Here is a 17,562-nt window from a genome sequence, read left to right as displayed (position 1 = left end):
GGGAGGGGAAGGCAAATAGCTGGTGGTGCTGAATCCGGATCGTAAGGAAGAGTGACGTGCTCGGGCAATGGCTCGGAACGCTGACAATAAACCACCGTTTGGGGAGTGGCCCAAAGCGGTGAAACAGAAAATAACCTAGACACCGCTGCGGGGTTTGGGTAGCAGACAACCCGTCCCTGGCCATACAGACGGTGGTAAATCTGGTAGAAGAGATTCATACTACCCGGGTTTTCCTCAGTTTGGCCTTTAATTAACTTAAGTGCATCTCCCGGTAACCTACGTTCTAGCTGTACTTCCCTTCTCACACGCCCCGTCCTCTCTCTAGTCCCTTTCTCTTTCTCATGGTCTCTTCCTACACTCTTCTGACAGCCTGATGTTACCTTTATTGTACCACTTTTAACGCATGAAAAATCAAATTTACATGTATTCCAAAAACAAGGCAATGTCCATATAATGTTCCCTTCCCATCGCCGGGACCGGTGCAGCTGCTTCATGACTCCCGCATTCTCCTTAACTTTGATGACCTTCCATGAGTCGATACCTTGTCCTCGTATATGGGGGCAGTGAAGAACATCACCTTTGCATAGGTGATGTATCCTTGTAGATTGGTTGGGGCTACACAGATACATAATATTCCCCTTTTCCATGTCCATCGCCAATAACACGCCAAGCGAAGTGAGGCCAAATATCAGACAGACGATGCGTAGCCACTCCATCATGCTCCACACCTGTAAAATAGCACTGGAGAAGGGAGGCAGGTTAGTATCCGACCTTTTACAGTAGTGGAGATGGACTCAATTTACAGTGATGTAGGTGGACCCAAGCACTTCGCCCCTCCACTTTAACTGCTGTGGGGGTGGTAAGGAGAACTTGGAAGGGCTCGTCCCATCGCGGCTCCGACCCCTTCCTAGTCCAATTTTTGACCATGACATAACTACCGGGCTGGACTGAAAGTGAGCTAGGTACTGGGGCAATGGCTGGTGAGCCGCACGGACTGGGCCATGGAGTTCCTTGAGCACTTGCGTAAGGGCTAGAACATAGGTGGTCATTTCTTCAGTCATCTGATGAAACTGAACCCGTCTGGGAACCTGCAGGCTCCAAGGAGTTCTAAGAGGCCTGCCATAAAGAATCTCGGCGGGAGAGAGCCGGGCTGGTCCTGCAGGTGTAACCCGCAGCTGGAAGAGGGCAACGGGGAGCAACTTAAGCCATGTCAGTCCCGTGTCTGCTCTTAATTTAGCCAATTTAGTTTTGAGGGTCTGATTGTGTCTCTCAACCACCCCGGCTGCCTGCGGTCTGTAAGCACAGTGTAACTGCTGGCGTATGCCCAACTGGGAGCAAAACTCCTTGTTAATTTGTCCAATAAAATGAGGCCCATTATCAGAACTTAACTGAGCTGGTATACCGTACCGGGGAATGATTTCCCTCATCAAGACTTTAACCACAGTAGCAGCTTTACTATAGATAGTCGGATACGCCTCGACCCATCTGCTGAACACATCCACAATGACCAAAACATATTTGTAACATTGACACCTTTCCAACTCAATGTAATCCATTTGGAGCGTCTCAAAGGGACCACTGGGCAACGGGGTTTGCCCCTTCCCACAAGGGATACCTTTTCCGGTGTTATATTGCTGACAAATCAAACACCGATTATTATAGAATTATAGAATTTACAGTGCAGAAGGAGGCCATTCGGCCCATCGAGTCTGCACCGGCTCTTGGAAAGAGCACCCTACCCAAGGTCAACACCTCCACCCTAACCCCATAACCCAGTAACCCAGTAACCCCACCCAACACTAAGGGCAATTTTTGGACACTATGGGCAATTTAGCATGGCCAATCCACCTAACCTGCACATCTTTGGACTGTGGGAGGAAACCGGAGCACCCGGAGGAAACCCACGCACACACGGGGAGGATGTGCAGACTCCGCACAGACAGTGACCCAAGCCGGAATCGAACCTGGGACCCTGGAGCTGTGAAGCATTTGTGCTATCCACAATGCTACCGTGCTGCCCAGTATCGATTACTGATACTTTGGGCCAACCCCTGCATTTTAGGGTGCCACCAAGTGTCCAGCAACAAATCACTAGTCCCTCGAGCCCCACAATGAGTTGCAAAGTGTACACATTCGATGACCCATAAAGCCAGTACATCAGACATACAAGTCTGATGTGCAGGCGTGGTCCATAAAGAGGAAACAGAATCATATGTACAACCTAACCGTTTCCACATTTGTTTATCACTCTCAGGAGCGTCCTCCTGTAACCTTATGACGTCTGGCATTGGCTTGTCAGAAGCAGACACATTCATAGTAGATCGTTTAGTCTGACTTAACATTTTAGGCACCATCACTTGCTGAATTTGTGCGGCTGTGCGCGCTGCACAATCTGCTCGTTCATTACCAACGTCAACTGGGGTTGTACCATTCGTGTGGGCAGCGCATTTAATAACGGAAATCTGCGCTGGCAGAAGGAGGGCCTGCAGTAGGTCATTAACTAAACCCCGGTGGGATATTTGACCACACATAATCATGTCAGGTTGTTCTGACGAAATGTCACTCAAATCGCCCCTTATTGTGGTAGTTTCCTGAATCAAGGCTAAACAGTCGTGGCCAGGTGCGTCTTCATGGACAGGGGGACCACTAAGAAAACAGGCTGGATTGATAGTGGTACAGTATTTAAATGTCAGACGTGGATTGTTCAAAAGGTATATCTCATACCTATTCTGACGAGCTGCGGTAAGATGCTGACCATTCGCCCCATATCCCTGGCATGGTACTGGTCATGGACCTGACGTGTAATATGAGGGCTTACCGAAGCTGACTGTGGCCATAAATGTGGTGATATTGTAACAAAATCGGCTGTACCTTCTTTTCCCGTGACTGTGGCTGTAACCTTGACTGGCCATTCGGTCTCAAGTAATGGCCGGTATTTGTCCTCCAACTCCCTGTTTCGTCCAGTTCTGTCATAGGCCAGGGTAACGTGATGCAGTGACTGTTCAATGTCTAACGTCCACCACTGGGGGGTGATAGAAATATAGCACTGTTGTCTCATCCTCCTCTTCGCTGATCCACCCACCCAAAGTCACTATATTGGAGCTCCTGCTGGTAAACTACCATTTCTGCCGCTTGTTGGGATCGCAGATCATCCTTTTTCATTACATACTCAGTCTTAACCTTTGTAACTGAGCCTCCTTCTTGGCTCAGAACTTAAAAATGTTTGAAAATTCAAATTGAATTACTGCAACTTGCAAGCTTAGCTCTGATCTCAACTCAGAACTAAATTTACAATTTGCTTAACACAAACTTGTATAACATTTACAACTTAATTATTTCTTTATCTTAACAATTTTTCTTTTAACAAGTTTTTTTTCTGTTACATACACATAAGTATTAGCAAAATCAACTATCATCTCCAGATTGACACTTTTTAAAATGGTGTCCATGATCTTCTTTAAGTTTCTATTAATCTCCAGATAAAATGAGATAAACCTTATTTCAAGTAAGTAAAATTTAAGATTCTGGCAATTTCAATCAATTGCTTTCGAAAATAATAACTTTTATCAAAGAGGTGGAGAAACCCACTGGTTTCCTTTAATTAATTCAAAACGTAAATTTGCTGGTGTTCACTGACTCAAAGGAAAGGTATCCGATTACACTACGGCTGCTGCTGTTATCTCAAAGCCTGAGTGAGAAGCACTGTCTGTTTTCAACTCCGCCTGCTGCTGTTAACCCTTTGAGAGACTTCTGCTTCAACCAATATGCAGCATTCCTCACAATCTCAACTAGCCCTCGGAACTTTACAGTCCAAGGAGACAATTTTAGCTTAATCAACTATATATTTAAAACACTCACACATAGAGTTGAACCATCTTCAGATTACCAAACAGTTATACTGGACTGAACCTTCATTAATTAAGTCCCATCAGCCTCTGAACCCTGATAATAGACTGAACCTTCATTATTTAAGTCCCATCAGCCTCTGAACCCTGATAATAGACTGAACCTTCATTATTTAAGTCCCATCAGCCTCTGAACCCTGATAATAGACTGAACCTTCATTATTAAAGTCCCATCAGCCTCTGAACCCTGATAATAGACTGAACCTTCATTATTAAAGTCCCATCAGCCCAAAACCCTAACCCAAGCAGAAACAACAATATGAAATCCCATCAATTAAAGTGCTAATCCCCAGACTGACCTGTGATTTCGTCGAGGCGGTCTTTCTGTGCCAACCGCGAGTGACCAGACTAATCAGACGATAAGAAGAGGGGAACAATCAATGCGTGGTCGTTTTCCAGTTCTACATTGAGGGCCCTTTGTTCCCCATCTTCCTGTTCATAATCAGTCTAATTCTGATTTCGCAGTTGGATCAGGATCGCCCAGAGAAATCCCGGTTTTCGCCACCAAATGTAAATCTCCAAATTTCTTTCTCTGTCAGTCTGGCCTCAATAAAAGTTGAGACGGATTCGCACGTAAACAGAAGTTATTTATTTAGCTTGCAAGCTTGAATCATCTTACAGAAATGTAAGAGACATCCAGCTTCTTACATCCCAGAAAACGACTGAACTAAAAGACAAAGGGATCTCTGCAAAATCAATTCAAATGGTATCAAGTTTCACATACTCGACGGACATAGGTCAGCCTATGTCCCTCCTGACCTGTTCGATCTATTCTGATTGGCTCACTTCCAATCCCTTTCTCTGGCCCCTATCAATGCAGCATCACTCTCATAGACACACCTCTTCCTGCTTTTTCCATGCGGTCTCAAATTCCTTTGTCCCTAACTGCAAGAATCAAAGTGGCTTATTTCTACATTACATTAACTAGTAACTCTAAAGTAACTATTTTATATCACATTCGTCACAGGTGAATCCGTTGGCTTCTCCCAGAAAGTTCTTCTGCCGCCTTGACAGCATGAACTTCCTCGTGTTTGGACACTGGAGGCGTTATTCGGCTACTTGTCTGTGAAAGCAGCACCAGATGCAGCTGTGGAGAGAGATTACAGTCGCCAGAATGCAACTGTCTAATTGGATCCTTTCCGCCGCTCAGATCTTAGACTCTTAATACCTTCGTGTGAGGAACAGGTAGGCGGCAGTACGGACTTTGTTGATTGGAGCAAACTGATCAATGCAGAAATGAGAGCTCCTTAACACACAGCGTGTTGGAGAACGATCGCACTCAGATGCAAGAGTCTGGCTGGCGTTCAAAAATAGTAAAACCACATCTAGTTTGAAATGAAATGAAGATGAAAATTAAATTTAAATCGATTTGCGCATGGAGCATATCTTTGGCCACAGTGCGTCAGGATGGCCGAGCGGTCGAAGTCGCTGCGTTAATATCGCAGTCTCCTTTGGAGGTGTGGGTTCGAATCCCACTTCTGACATTAACCTTTCCTCCACGTGGTTACATTTCTCCAGCAAAATTTGCAACGCCAGGAAGATCCAATACCTCCCATTCAATGGGGAAGCGTTGTCCTCCGGGAATGAGATTACTGCGTATAATCGCACAGCGAGACCCCACAGGCAGATGCCCAGTTCATGACTGGATAATCTGCTCAGTGACTCTGTTTGAGCTATTAATAATGATCCCAGGATTCCGGGTAAATTTCTCTTCTCTTGTTGTAAATAGTCTGGCTGGTTGGATTATTGAGGTGTCTCAGTCGACCTCTCGCAGAATACTTTTCTGCTGCCTTTACTGGATGAACGTCCTCCTGTTTGGACACTGAAGGGTTTTCTGGCTACTTGTTTGTGAAAGCAGCACCAGAAGCAGCTGTGGAGAGAGATTCCAGTCGCAAGGATGCAACTGTATAATTGGATCCTTCACGCCGCTCAGATCTTAGACTCTCAATATCTTCGTGTGAGGAACAGGTCGGCGGGAGTTCGGTCTTTGTTGATTGCAGCAAACTGATCAATGCAACGACGCGAAGCTCCTTAACCCCTAGCGGCTTGGAGAAGGACGGCACTCAGATACAGGACTCTGGCTGGTGTTCAAAAATAGGAAAAGCACAACTGATTAGAAATGAAATGACAATGAAGATAGAATTTAAAGTTCTTCAGTGAGCGATGGTGGTATAATGGTGAGCATAGCTGCTTTCCAAGCAGTTGACCTGGGTTCGATTCCCAGCCATCGCAGGAAAAAATTATTTCGAAATTTTGGGCAGCAAGGTAGCACAGTTGTTTCACAGCTCCAGCGTTCCAGGTTCGATTCCCGGCTTGGGTCACTGTCTGTAGGGAGTCTGCACGTTCTCCCCATGTCTGCGTGAATTTCACCCCGGGTGCTCCGGTTTCCTCCCACGGCATAAAGACGAGCTGGCTCGGAGAATTGGTCATGCGTAATTGCCCTTCGTGTCCAAAAAGGTCGGAAGGATCATTGGGTTGCGGGGTGAGGGTGATAGGATGGAATTGAGGTCTTAAGTGGATCGGTGCAGACTCGATGGGCCGAATGGACTCCTTCTGCACTGTATGTTCTATGTCTATTTGTGCACCGAGCATAACAGTTTCTGCAGCTCGTCAGGGTGTCCGAGCGGTCGAAGGCGCGGCGTTAAGGACGCAGTCTCCTGTGGAGGCGTGGGTTAGAATCCTACTTCTGACATTCCCTTTTTTTCAACGAGGTTACATTACTTAAAAATTGTTCAACACCAGGAAGATCTCATACCTCCCATTCAATGGGGAAGCGGTGGCCTCGGGACGCGAGATTCGTACGTAAATTCGCACAGCAAGACCCCACAGTCAGAAGCCCAGTTCATGACTGGATGATCTGCTCAGTGACTCTGGTTGAGGAATTAATACTGATGCCAGGACTCCGGGTAAATTTCCACTTCCATTGTTGTAAATAGTCTGGCTGGTTGGATTGTCGGACGTGAATCAGCTGGCTTCTTCCAGAAAGTTCTTCTGCCGCCTTTACAGCATGAATATCCTCGTGTTTGGCACTGGAGGCGTTATTCGGCTACTTGTCTGTGAAAGCAGCACCAGATGCAGCTGTGCAGAGAGATTCCAGTCGCCAGGATGCAACTGTCTCATTGGATCCTTCCCGCCACCCAGATCTTAGACTCTTAATACCTTCGTGTAAGGAACAGTTAGACGGCAGTACGGACTTTGTTGATTGGAGCAAACTGATCAATGCAGAAATGAGAGCTCCTTAACACACAGCGCGTTGGAGAACGATCGCACTCAGATGCAAGAGTCTGGCTGGCGTTCAAAAATAGTAAAACCACATCTAGTTTGAAATGAAATGTAGATGAAAATTAAATTTAAATCGATTTGCGCATGGAGCATATCTTTGGCTACAGTGCGTCTAGATGGCCGAGCGGTCGAAGGCGCTGCGTTAAGGTCGCAGTCTCCTCTGGAGGCATGGGTTCGAATCCCACTTCTGACATTCCCTTTTCCTCCACGTGGTTACCTTTCTCCAGCAAAATTTGCAACACCAGGACGATCCAATACCTCCCATTCAATGGGTAAGCGGTGGCCTCCTGGAATGAGATTCCTGCGTATATTCGCACAGCGAGACCCCACAGGCAGATGCCCAGTTCATGACTGGATTATCTGCTCAGTGACTCTGTTTGAGCTATTAATAATGATCCCAGGATTCCGGGTAAATTTCTCTTCTCTTGTTGTAAATAGTCTGGCTGGTTGGATTATTGAGGTGTCTCAGTTGACCTCTCGCAGAATACTTTTCTGCCGCCTTTACTGGATGAACGTCCTCCTGTTTGGACACTGAAGGGTTTTCTGGCTACTTGTTTGTGAAAGCAACACCAGAAGCAGCTGTGGAGAGAGATTCCAGTCGCAAGGATGCAACTGTATAATTGGATCCTTCACGCCGCTCAGATCTTAGACTCTCAATACCTTCGTGTGAGGAACAGGTCGGCGGGAGTTCGGTCTTTGTTAATTGCAGCAAACTGATCAATGCAGCAATGCGAAGCTCCTTAACCCCCAGCGGCTTGGAGAAGGACGGCACTCAGATACAGGACTCTGGCTGGTGTTCAAAAATAGGAAAAGCACAACTGATTAAAAGTGAAATGACAATGAAGATCGAATTTAACGTCCTTAGGTGAGCGATGGTGGTCTAGTGGTGAGCATAGCTGCCTTCCAATCAGTTGATCTAGGTTCGATTCCCGGCCGTCGCAGAAAAACCATATTTCGAAAATTTGGGCAGCAAGGTAGCACAGTTGTTTCACAGCTCCAGGGTTCCAGGTTCGATTACCGGCTTGGGTCACTGTCTGTGCGGAGTCTGCACGTTCTCCCCATGTCTGCGTGAATTTCACCCCGGGTGCTCCGGTTTCCTCCCACAGCATAAAGACGAGCTGGCTAGGGTAATTGGTCATGCGTAATTGCCCTTAGTGTCCAAAAAGGTAGGAAGGATTATTGGGTTGCGGGGTCAGGGTGATAGGATGGAATTGAGGTCTTAAGTGGATCGGTGCAGACTCGATGGGCTGAATATGTCTATTTGTGCACCGAGCATAACAGTTTCTGCAGCTCGTCAGGGTGGCCGAGCGGTCGAAGGCACGGCGTTCAGGACGCAGTCTCCTCTGGAGGCGTGAGTTAGAATCCTACTTCTGACATTCCCTTTTCCTCCACGTGGTTACGTTTCTCCAGCAAAATTTGCAACACCAGGACGGTCCAATACCTCCCATTCAATGGGTAAGCGGTGGCCTCCTGGAATGAGATTCCTGCTGATATTCGCACAGCAAGACCCCACAGGCAGAAGACCAGTTCATCACTGGATAATTTGCTCATGACTCTATTTGAGGAATTAATAATGATCCCAGGATTCCGGGTAAATGTCTCGTCTCTTGTTGAAATTTGTCTGGCTGGTTGGATTGTCGAGGTGTCTCAGTCGACATCTCCCAGAAAACTCATCTGCCGCCTTTACTGGATGAATGTCCTCCTGCTTGGACCCTGAAGGGTTTTCTGGCTACTTGTTTCTGAAAGCAGCACCAGAAGCAGCTGTGGAGAGAGATTCCAGTCGCAAGGATGCAACTGTATAATTGGATCCTTCACGCCGCTCAGATCTTAGACTCTCAATATCTTCATGTGAGGAACAGGTCGGCGGGAGTTCGGTCTTTGTTGATTGCAGCAAACTGATCAATGCAACGACGCGAAGTTCCTTAACTCCCAGCGGCTTGGAGAAGGACGGCACTCAGATACAGGACTCTGGCTGGTGTTCAAAAATAGGAAAAGCACAACTGATTAGAAATGAAATGACAATGAAGATATAATTTAAAGTTCTTCAGTGAGCGATGGTGGTATAATGGTGAGCATAGCTGCCTTCCAAGCAGTTGACCTGGGTTCAATTCCCAGCCATCGCAGAAAAAGCTTATTTCGAAATTTTGGGCAGCAAGGTAGCACAGTAGTTTCACAGCTCCAGGGTTCCAGGTTCGATTCCCGGCTTGGGTCACTGTCTGTGCGGAGTCTGCACGTTCTCCCCATGTCTGCGTGAATTTCACCCCGTTTGCTCCGGTTTCCTCCCACGGCATAAAGACGAGCTGGCTCGGGGAATTGGTCATGCGTAATTGCCCTTAGTGTCCAAAAAGGTAGGAAGGATTATTGGGTTGCGGGGTGAGGGTGATAGGATGGAATTGAGGTCTTAAGTGGATCGGTGCAGACTCGATGGGCCGAATGGACTCCTTCTGCACTGTATGTTCTATGTCTATTTGTGCACCGAGCATAACAGTTTCTGCAGCTCGTCAGGGTGACCGAGCGGTCGAAGGCGCGGCGTTAAGGACGCAGTCTCCTCTGGAGGCGTGGGTTAGAATCCTACTTCTGATATTGCCTTTTTTTCCACGAGGTTACATTTCTCCAAAAATTGTTCAACCCCAGGAAGATCTCATACCTCCCATTCAACGGGGAAGCGGTGGCCTCGGGACGCGAGATTCGTACTTAAATTCGCACAGCAAGACCCCACAGTCAGAAGCCCAGTTCATGACTGGATGATCTGCTCAGTGACTCTGGTTGAGGAATAAATACTGATGCCAGGACTCCGGGTAAATTTCCACTTCCATTGTTGTAAATAGTCTGGCTGGTTGGATTGCCGGACGTGAATCAGCTGGCTTCTTCCAGAAAGTTCTTCTGCCGCCTTTACAGCATGAACATCCTCGTGTTTGGCACTGGAGGCGTTATTCGGCTCCTTGTCTGTGAAAGCAGCACCAGATGCAGCTGTGCAGAGAGATTCCAGTCGCCAGGATGCAACTGTCTCATTGGATCCTTCCCGCCACCCAGATCTTAGACTCGTAATACCTTCGTGTAAGGAACAGTTAGACGACAGTACGGACTTTGTTGATGGGAGCAAACTGATCAATGCAGAAATGAGAGCTCCTTAACACACAGCGCGTAGGAGAACGATCGCACTCAGATGCAAGAGTCTGGCTGGCGTTCAAAAATAGTAACACCACATCTAGTTTGAAATGAAATGAAGATGAAAATTAAATTTAAATCGATTTGCGCATGGAGCATGTCTTTGGCCACAGTGCGTCAGGATGGCCGAGCGGTCGAAGGCGCTGCGTTAAGGTCGCAGTCTTCTCTGGAGGCCTGGGTTCGAATCCCACTTCTGACATTCATTTATCCTCCACGTGGTTACGTTTCTCCAGCAAAATTTGCAACACCAGGACGATCCAATACCTCTCATTCAATGGGTAAGCGGTGGCCTCCTGGAATGAGATTCCTGCTGATATTCGCACAGCAAGACCCCAGAGGCAGAAGTCCAGTTCATCACTGGATAATCTGCTCATGACTCTATTTGAGGAATTAATAATGATCCCAGGATTCCGGGTAAATGTCTCGTCTCTTGTTGTAAATAGTCTGGCTGGTTGGATTGTCGAGGTGTCTCAGTCGACATCTCCCAGAAAACTCTTCTGCCGCCTTTACTGGATGAACGTCCTCCTGTTTGGACACTGAAGGGTTTTCTGGCTACTTGTTTGTGAAAGCAGCACCAGAAGCAGCTGTGGAGAGAGATTCCAGTCGCAAGGATGCAACTGTATAATTGGATCCTTCACGCCGCTCAGATCTTAGACTCTCAATACCTTCGTGTGAGGAACAGGTCGGCGGGAGTTCGGTCTTTGTTGATTGCAGCAAACTGATCAATGAAACAATGCGAAGCTCCTTAACGCCCAGCGGCTTGGAGAAGGACGGCACTCAGATACAGGACTCTGGCTGGTGTTCAAAAATAGGAAAAGCACAACTGATTAGAAATGAAATGACAATGAAGATAGAATTTAAAGTTCTTCAGTGAGCGATGGCGGTATAATGGTGAGCATAGCTGCCTTCCAAGCAGTTGACCTGGGTTCTATTCCCCGGCATCGCAGAAAATACATATTTCGAAATTTTGGACAGCAAGGTAGTACCGTGGTTAGCACAGTTGTTTCACAGCTCCAGCGTTCCAGGTTCGATTCCCGGCTTGGGTCACTGTCTGTACGGAGTCTGCACTTTCTCCCCATGTCTGCGTGAATTTCAGCCCGGGTGCTCCGGTTTCCTCCCACAGCATAAAGACGAGCTGGCTCGGGGAATTGGTCATGCGTAATTGCCCTTAGTGTCCAAAAAGGTAGGAAGGATCATTGGGTTGCAGGGTGAGGGTGACAGGATGGAATTGAGGTCTTAAGTGGATCGGTGCAGACACGATGGGCCGAATAGACTCCTTCAGCACTGTATGTTCTATGTCTATTTGTGCACGGAGCATAACATTTTCTGCAGCTCGTCAGGAGGGCCGAGCGATTGAAAGACGCTCTCTCCTCTGGAGGCGTGGGTTAGAATCCTACTTCTGACATTGCCTTTTTTTCCACGAGGATACATTTCTCCAAAAATTGTTCAACCCCAGGAAGATCCAATACTTCCCATTCAATGCGGAAGCGGTGGACTCCGGGAATGAGATTCCTGCTGATATTCCCACAGCAAGACCCCACAGGCAGAAGCCCAGTTCGCAACTGGATAATCTGCTCAGTGACTCTATTTGAGGAATTAATAATGATCCCAGGATTCCGGGTAAATGTCTCGTCTCTTGTTGTAAATAGTCTGGCTGGTTGGATTATTGAGGTGTCTCAGTCGACATCTCCCAGAAAACTCTACTGCCGCCTTTACTGGATGAACGTCCTCCTGTTTGGACACTGAAGGGTTCTCTGGCTACTTGTTTGTGAAAGCAGCAGCAGAACCAGCTGTGGAGAGAGATTCCAGTCGCAAGGATGCAACTGTATAATTGGATCCTTCACGCCGCTCAGATCTTAGACTCTCAATACCTTCGTGTGAGGAACAGGTCGGCGGGAGTTCGGTCTTTGTTGATTGTAGCAAACTGATCAATGCAACAATGCGAAGCTCCTTAACGCCCAGCGGCTTGGAGAAGGACGGCACTTAGATACAGGACTCTGGCTGGTGTTCAAAAATAGGAAAAGCACGTCAGGCTGGCCGAGCGGTCGAAGGCGCTGCGTTAAGGTCGCAGTCTTCTCTGGAGTCGTGGGTTCGAATCCTACTTCGGACATTGCCTTTTTTTCCACGAGGTTACATTTCTCCAACAAATGTTCAACCCCAGGAAGATCTAATACCTCCCATTCAAGGGTGAAGCGGTGCCCTCGGGACGTGAGATTGGCACTTAAATTCGCACAGCAAGACCCCACAGTCAGAAGCCCAGTTCATGACGGGATGATCTGCTCAGTGACTCTGGTTGAGGAATCAATACTGATCCCAGGACTCCGGTTAAATTTCCACTTCCCTTGTTGTAAATAGTCTGGCTGGTTGGATTGTCGGACGTGAATCAGCTGGCTTCTTCCAGAAAGTTCTCCTGCCGCCTTTACAGCATGAACATCCTCGTGTTTGGCACTGGAGGCGTTATTCGGCTACTTGTCTGTGAAAGCAGCACCAGATGCAGCTGTGCAGAGAGATTCCAGTCGCCAGGATGCAACTGTCTCATTGGATCCTTCCCGCCACCCAGATCTTAGACTCTTAATACCTTCGTGTAAGGAACAGTTAGACGGCAGTACGGACTTTGTTGATTGGAGCAAACTGATCAATGCAGAAATGAGAGCTCCTTAACACACAGCGCGTTGGAGAACGATCGCACTCAGATGCAAGAGTCTGGCTGGCGTTCAAAAATAGTAAAACCACATCTAGTTTGAAATGAAATGAAGATGAAAATTAAATTTAAATTGATTTGCACATGGAGCATATATTTGGCCACAGTGCGTCAGGATGGCCGAGCGGTCGAAGGCGCTGCGTTAAGGTCGCAGTCTCCTCTGGAGGCGTGGGTTCGAATCCCACTTCTGACATTCCCTTTTCCTCCACGTGGTTACGTTTCTCCAGCAAAATTTGCAACACCAGGACGATCCAATACCTCCCATTCAATGGGTAAGCGGTGGCCTCCTGGAATGAGATTCCTGCTGATATTCGCACAGCAAGACCCCACAGGCAGAAGCCCAGTTCATCACTGGATAATCTGCTCATGACTCTATTTGAGGAATTAATAATGATCCCAGGATTCCGGGTAAATGTCTCGTCCCTTGTTGTAAATAGTCTGGCTGGTTGGATTGTCGAGGTGTCTCAGTCGACATCTCCCAGAAAACTCTTCTGCCGCCTTTACTGGATGAATGTCCTCCTGTTTGGACACTGAAAGGTTTTCTGGCTACTTGTTTGTGAAAGCAGCACCAGAAGCAGCTGTGGAGAGAGATTCCAGTCGCAAGGATGCAACTGTATAATTGGATCCTTCACGCCGCTCAGATCTTAGACTCTCAATCTCTTCATGTGAGGAACAGGTCGGCGGGAGTTCGGTCTTTGTTGATTGCAGCAAACTGATCATTGCAACGACGCGAAGCTCCTTAACCCCCAGCGGCTTGGAGAAGGACGGCACTCAGATACAGGACTCTGGCTGGTGTTCAAAAATAGGAAAAGCACAACTGATTAGAAATGAAATGACAATGAAGATATAATTTAAAGTTGTTCAGTGAGCGATGGTGGTATAATGGTGAGCATAGCTGCCTTCCAAGCAGCTGACCTGGGTTCGATTCCCAGCCATCGCATAAAAACCATATTTCGAAATTTTGGGCAGCAAGGTAGCACAGTTGTTTCACAGCTCCAGGGTTCCGGGTTCGATTCCCGGCTTGGGTCACTGTCTGTGCGGAGTCTGCACGTTCTCCCCATGTCTGCGTGAATTTCACCCCGGGAGCTCCGGTTTCCTCCCACGGCACAAAGACGAGCTGGCTAGGGGAATGGGTCATGCGTAATTGCCCTTAGTGTCCAAAAAGGTAGGAAGGATTATTGGGTTGCGGGGTGAGGGTGATAGGATGGAATTGAGGTCTTAAGTGGATCGGTGCAGACTCGATGGGCCGATTGGACTCCTTCTGCACTGTATGTTCTATGTCTATTTGTGCACCGAGCATAACAGTTTCTGCAGCTCGTCAGGGTGGCCGAGCGGTCGAAGGCGCGGCGTTAAGGACGCAGTCTCCTGTGGAGGCGTGGGTTAGAATCCGACTTCTGACATTGCTTTTTTCCACGAGGTTACATTACTCAAAAATTGTTCAACCCCAGGAAGATCTCATACCTCCCATTCAATGGGGAAGCGGTGGCCTCGGGACGCGAGATTCGTACTGAAATTCGCACAGCAAGACCCCACAGTCAGAAGCCCAGTTCATGACTGGATGATCTGCTCAGTGACTCTGGTTGAGGAATTAATACTGATCCCAGGACTCCGGTTAAATTTCCACTTCCCTTGTTGTAAATAGTCTGGCTGGTTGGATTGTCGGACGTGAATCAGCTGGCTTCTTCCAGAAAGTTCTTCTGCCGCCTTTACAGCATGAACATCCTCGTGTTTGGCACTGGAGGCGTTATTCGGCTACTTGTCTGTGAAAGCAGCACCAGATGCAGCTGTGCAGAGAGATTCCAGTCGCCAGGATGCAACTGTCTCATTGGATCCTTCCCGCCACCCAGATCTTAGACTCTTAATACCTTCGTGTAAGGAAAAGTTAGACGGCAGTACGGACTTTGTTGATTGGAGCAAACTGATCAATGCAGAAATGAGAGCTCCTTAACACACAGCGCGTTGGAGAACGATCGCACTCAGATGCAAGAGTCTGGCTGGCGTTCAAAAATAGTAAAACCACATCTCGTTTGAAATGAAATGTAGATGAAAATTAAATTTAAATCGATTTGCGCATGGAGCATATCTTTGGCCACAGTGCGTCAGGATGGACGAGCGGTCGAAGGCGCTGCGTTAAGGTCGCAGTCTCCTCTGGAGGCGTGGGTTCGAATCCCACTTCTGACATTCCCTTTTCCTCCACGTGGTTACGTTTCTCCAGCAAAATTTGCAACACCAGGACGATCCAATACCTCCCATTCAATGGGTAAGCGGTGGCCTCCGGGAATGAGATTCCTGCGTATATTCGCACAGCGAGATGGCACTGAAGGGTTCTCTGGCTACTTGTTTGTGAAAGCAGCACCAGAATCAGCTGTGGAGAGAGTTTCCAGTCGCAAGGATGCAACTGTATAATTGGATCCTTCACGCCGCTCAGATATTAGACTCTCAATACCTTCGTGTGAGGAACAGGTCGGCGGGAGTTCGGTCCTTGTTGATTGCAGCAAACTGATCAATGCATCAATGCGAAGCTCCTTAACGCCCAGCGGCTTGGAGAAGGACGGTACTCAGATTCAGGATTATGGCTGGTGTTCAAAAATAGGAAAAGCACAACTGATTAGAAATAAAATGCGAATGAAGATATAATTTAAAGCGGGTCTGTGAGCGATGGTGGTACAGTGGTGAGCATAGTTGCCTTCCAAGCAGTTGACCCGTGTTCGATTCTCGGCCATCGCAGAAGAAATTTATTTCGAAATTTTGGGTAAGCGGTGGCCTCCGGGAATGAGATTCCTGCTTACATTCGCACAGCAAGACCTCACAGGGAGAAGCCCAGTTCATAACTGGATAATATAAGAACTAGGAGCAGGAGTAGGCCATCTGGCCCCTCGAGCCTGCTCCACCATTCAAGGAGGTCATGGCTGATCTTTTGTGGATTCAGCTCCACTTTCCGGCCCGAACACCATAACCCTTAATCCCTTTATTCTTCAAAATACTACCTATCCTTATCTTAAAAACATTTAATGAAGAAGCCTCTACTGCTTCACTGGGCAAGGAATTCCATAGATTCACAACGCTTTGGGTGAAGAAGTTCCTTCTAAACTCAGTCCTAAATCTACTTCCCCTTATTTTGAGGCTATGCCCCCAGGTTCTGTTTTCACCCGCCAGTGGAAACAACCTGCCCGCATCTATCCTTTCTATTCCCTTCATAATCTCATATGTTTCTATAAGATCCCCCCCTCATCCTTCTAAATTCCAATGAGTACAGTCCCAGTCTACTCAACCTCTCCTCGTAATCCAACCCCTTCAGCTCTGGGATTAACCGAGTGAATCTCCTCTGCACACCCTCCAGTGCCAGTACGTCCTTTCTCAAGTAAGGAGACCAAAACTGAACACAATACTCTAGGTGTGGCCTCACTAACACTTTATACAATTGCAGCAGCACCTCCCCAGTCTTAAACTCCATCCCTCTAGCAATGAAGGACAAAATTCCATTTGCCTTCTTAATCACCTGTTGCACCTGAAAACCAACCTTTTGAGACTCATGCACTAGAACACCCAGGTCTCTCTGCACAGCAGCATGTTTTAATATTTTATCATTTAAATAATAACCTCTTTTGCTGTTATTCCTGCCAAAATGGATAACCTCACATTTGTCAACATTGTATTCCATCTGCCAGACCCTAGCCCATTCACTTAGCCTATCCAAATCCCTCTGCAGACTTCCAATATCCTCTGCACTTTTTGCTTTACCACTTATCTTAGTGTCGTATGCAAACTTGGACACATTGCCCTTGGTCCCCAACTCCAAATCATCGATGTAAATTGTGAACAGTTGTGGGCCCAACACTGATCACTAAGGGACACCACTAGCTACTGATTGCCAACCAGAGAAACACCCATTAATCCCCACTCTGTGCTTTCTATTAATTAACCAATCCTCTATCCATGCTACTACTTTCCCCTTAATGCCATGCATCTTTATCTGATGCAACAACCTTTTGTGTGGCACCTTGTCAAAGGCTTTCTGGAAATCCAGATATACCAGATATACCACATCCATTGGCTCCCCGTTATCTACCGCACTGTTAATGTCCTCAAAATATTCCACTAAATTAGTTAGGCACGACCTGCCCTTTATGAACCCATGCTGCGTCTGTCCAGTGGGACAATTTCCATCCAGATGCCTCGCTATTTCTTCCTTGATGATAGATACCAGCATCTTCCCTACTACCGAAGTTAAGCTCACTGGCCTATAATTACCCGCTTTCTGTCTCCCTCCTTTTTTAAACAGTGGTGTCACGTTTGCTAATTTCCAATCCGCCGGGACGGCCCCAGATAATTTTGGTAAATTATCACTAGTGCATTTGCAATTTCCCTAGCCATCCCTTTTCGCACTCTGGGATGCATTCCATCAGGTCCAGGAGACTTGTCTACCTTTAGCCCCGTGAGCTTGTCCATCACTACCTCCTTGGTGATAACAATCCTCTCAAGGTCCTCACCTGTCATAGCCTCATT

At 47.3% G+C, this 17,562-nt stretch overlaps 9 non-coding genes across 9 annotated transcripts; all 9 read left to right on the top strand.

Moving 5' to 3' along the window:
* The first annotated feature begins 5,306 nt into the window (after positions 1-5,306).
* Positions 5,307-5,389, top strand: trnai-aau (transfer RNA isoleucine (anticodon AAU)). Its single transcript has one exon. It is a non-coding gene; the product is annotated as a tRNA-Ile (tRNA).
* Positions 5,390-6,065: 676 nt separating this feature from the next.
* trnag-ucc (transfer RNA glycine (anticodon UCC)) lies at positions 6,066-6,137 on the top strand. The gene has a single exon. It is a non-coding gene; the product is annotated as a tRNA-Gly (tRNA).
* Positions 6,138-7,297: 1,160 nt separating this feature from the next.
* On the top strand, positions 7,298-7,380 carry trnal-aag (transfer RNA leucine (anticodon AAG)). The gene has a single exon. It is a non-coding gene; the product is annotated as a tRNA-Leu (tRNA).
* Positions 7,381-9,238: 1,858 nt separating this feature from the next.
* trnag-ucc (transfer RNA glycine (anticodon UCC)) lies at positions 9,239-9,310 on the top strand. The gene has a single exon. It is a non-coding gene; the product is annotated as a tRNA-Gly (tRNA).
* Positions 9,311-10,471: 1,161 nt separating this feature from the next.
* Positions 10,472-10,554, top strand: trnal-aag (transfer RNA leucine (anticodon AAG)). The gene has a single exon. It is a non-coding gene; the product is annotated as a tRNA-Leu (tRNA).
* Positions 10,555-13,166: 2,612 nt separating this feature from the next.
* trnal-aag (transfer RNA leucine (anticodon AAG)) lies at positions 13,167-13,249 on the top strand. Its single transcript has one exon. It is a non-coding gene; the product is annotated as a tRNA-Leu (tRNA).
* Positions 13,250-13,924: 675 nt separating this feature from the next.
* trnag-ucc (transfer RNA glycine (anticodon UCC)) lies at positions 13,925-13,996 on the top strand. Its single transcript has one exon. It is a non-coding gene; the product is annotated as a tRNA-Gly (tRNA).
* A 1,158-nt stretch (positions 13,997-15,154) lies between these two features.
* On the top strand, positions 15,155-15,237 carry trnal-aag (transfer RNA leucine (anticodon AAG)). Its single transcript has one exon. It is a non-coding gene; the product is annotated as a tRNA-Leu (tRNA).
* Positions 15,238-15,711: 474 nt separating this feature from the next.
* On the top strand, positions 15,712-15,783 carry trnag-ucc (transfer RNA glycine (anticodon UCC)). The gene has a single exon. It is a non-coding gene; the product is annotated as a tRNA-Gly (tRNA).
* The last annotated feature ends 1,779 nt before the right edge of the window (positions 15,784-17,562 follow it).

The sequence above is a fragment of the Scyliorhinus torazame genome, chromosome 24 (assembly GCF_047496885.1).
Source record: "Scyliorhinus torazame isolate Kashiwa2021f chromosome 24, sScyTor2.1, whole genome shotgun sequence".
Lineage (NCBI taxonomy): Eukaryota > Metazoa > Chordata > Chondrichthyes > Carcharhiniformes > Scyliorhinidae > Scyliorhinus > Scyliorhinus torazame.
This window is presented reverse-complemented; position numbering and strand designations above follow the sequence as displayed.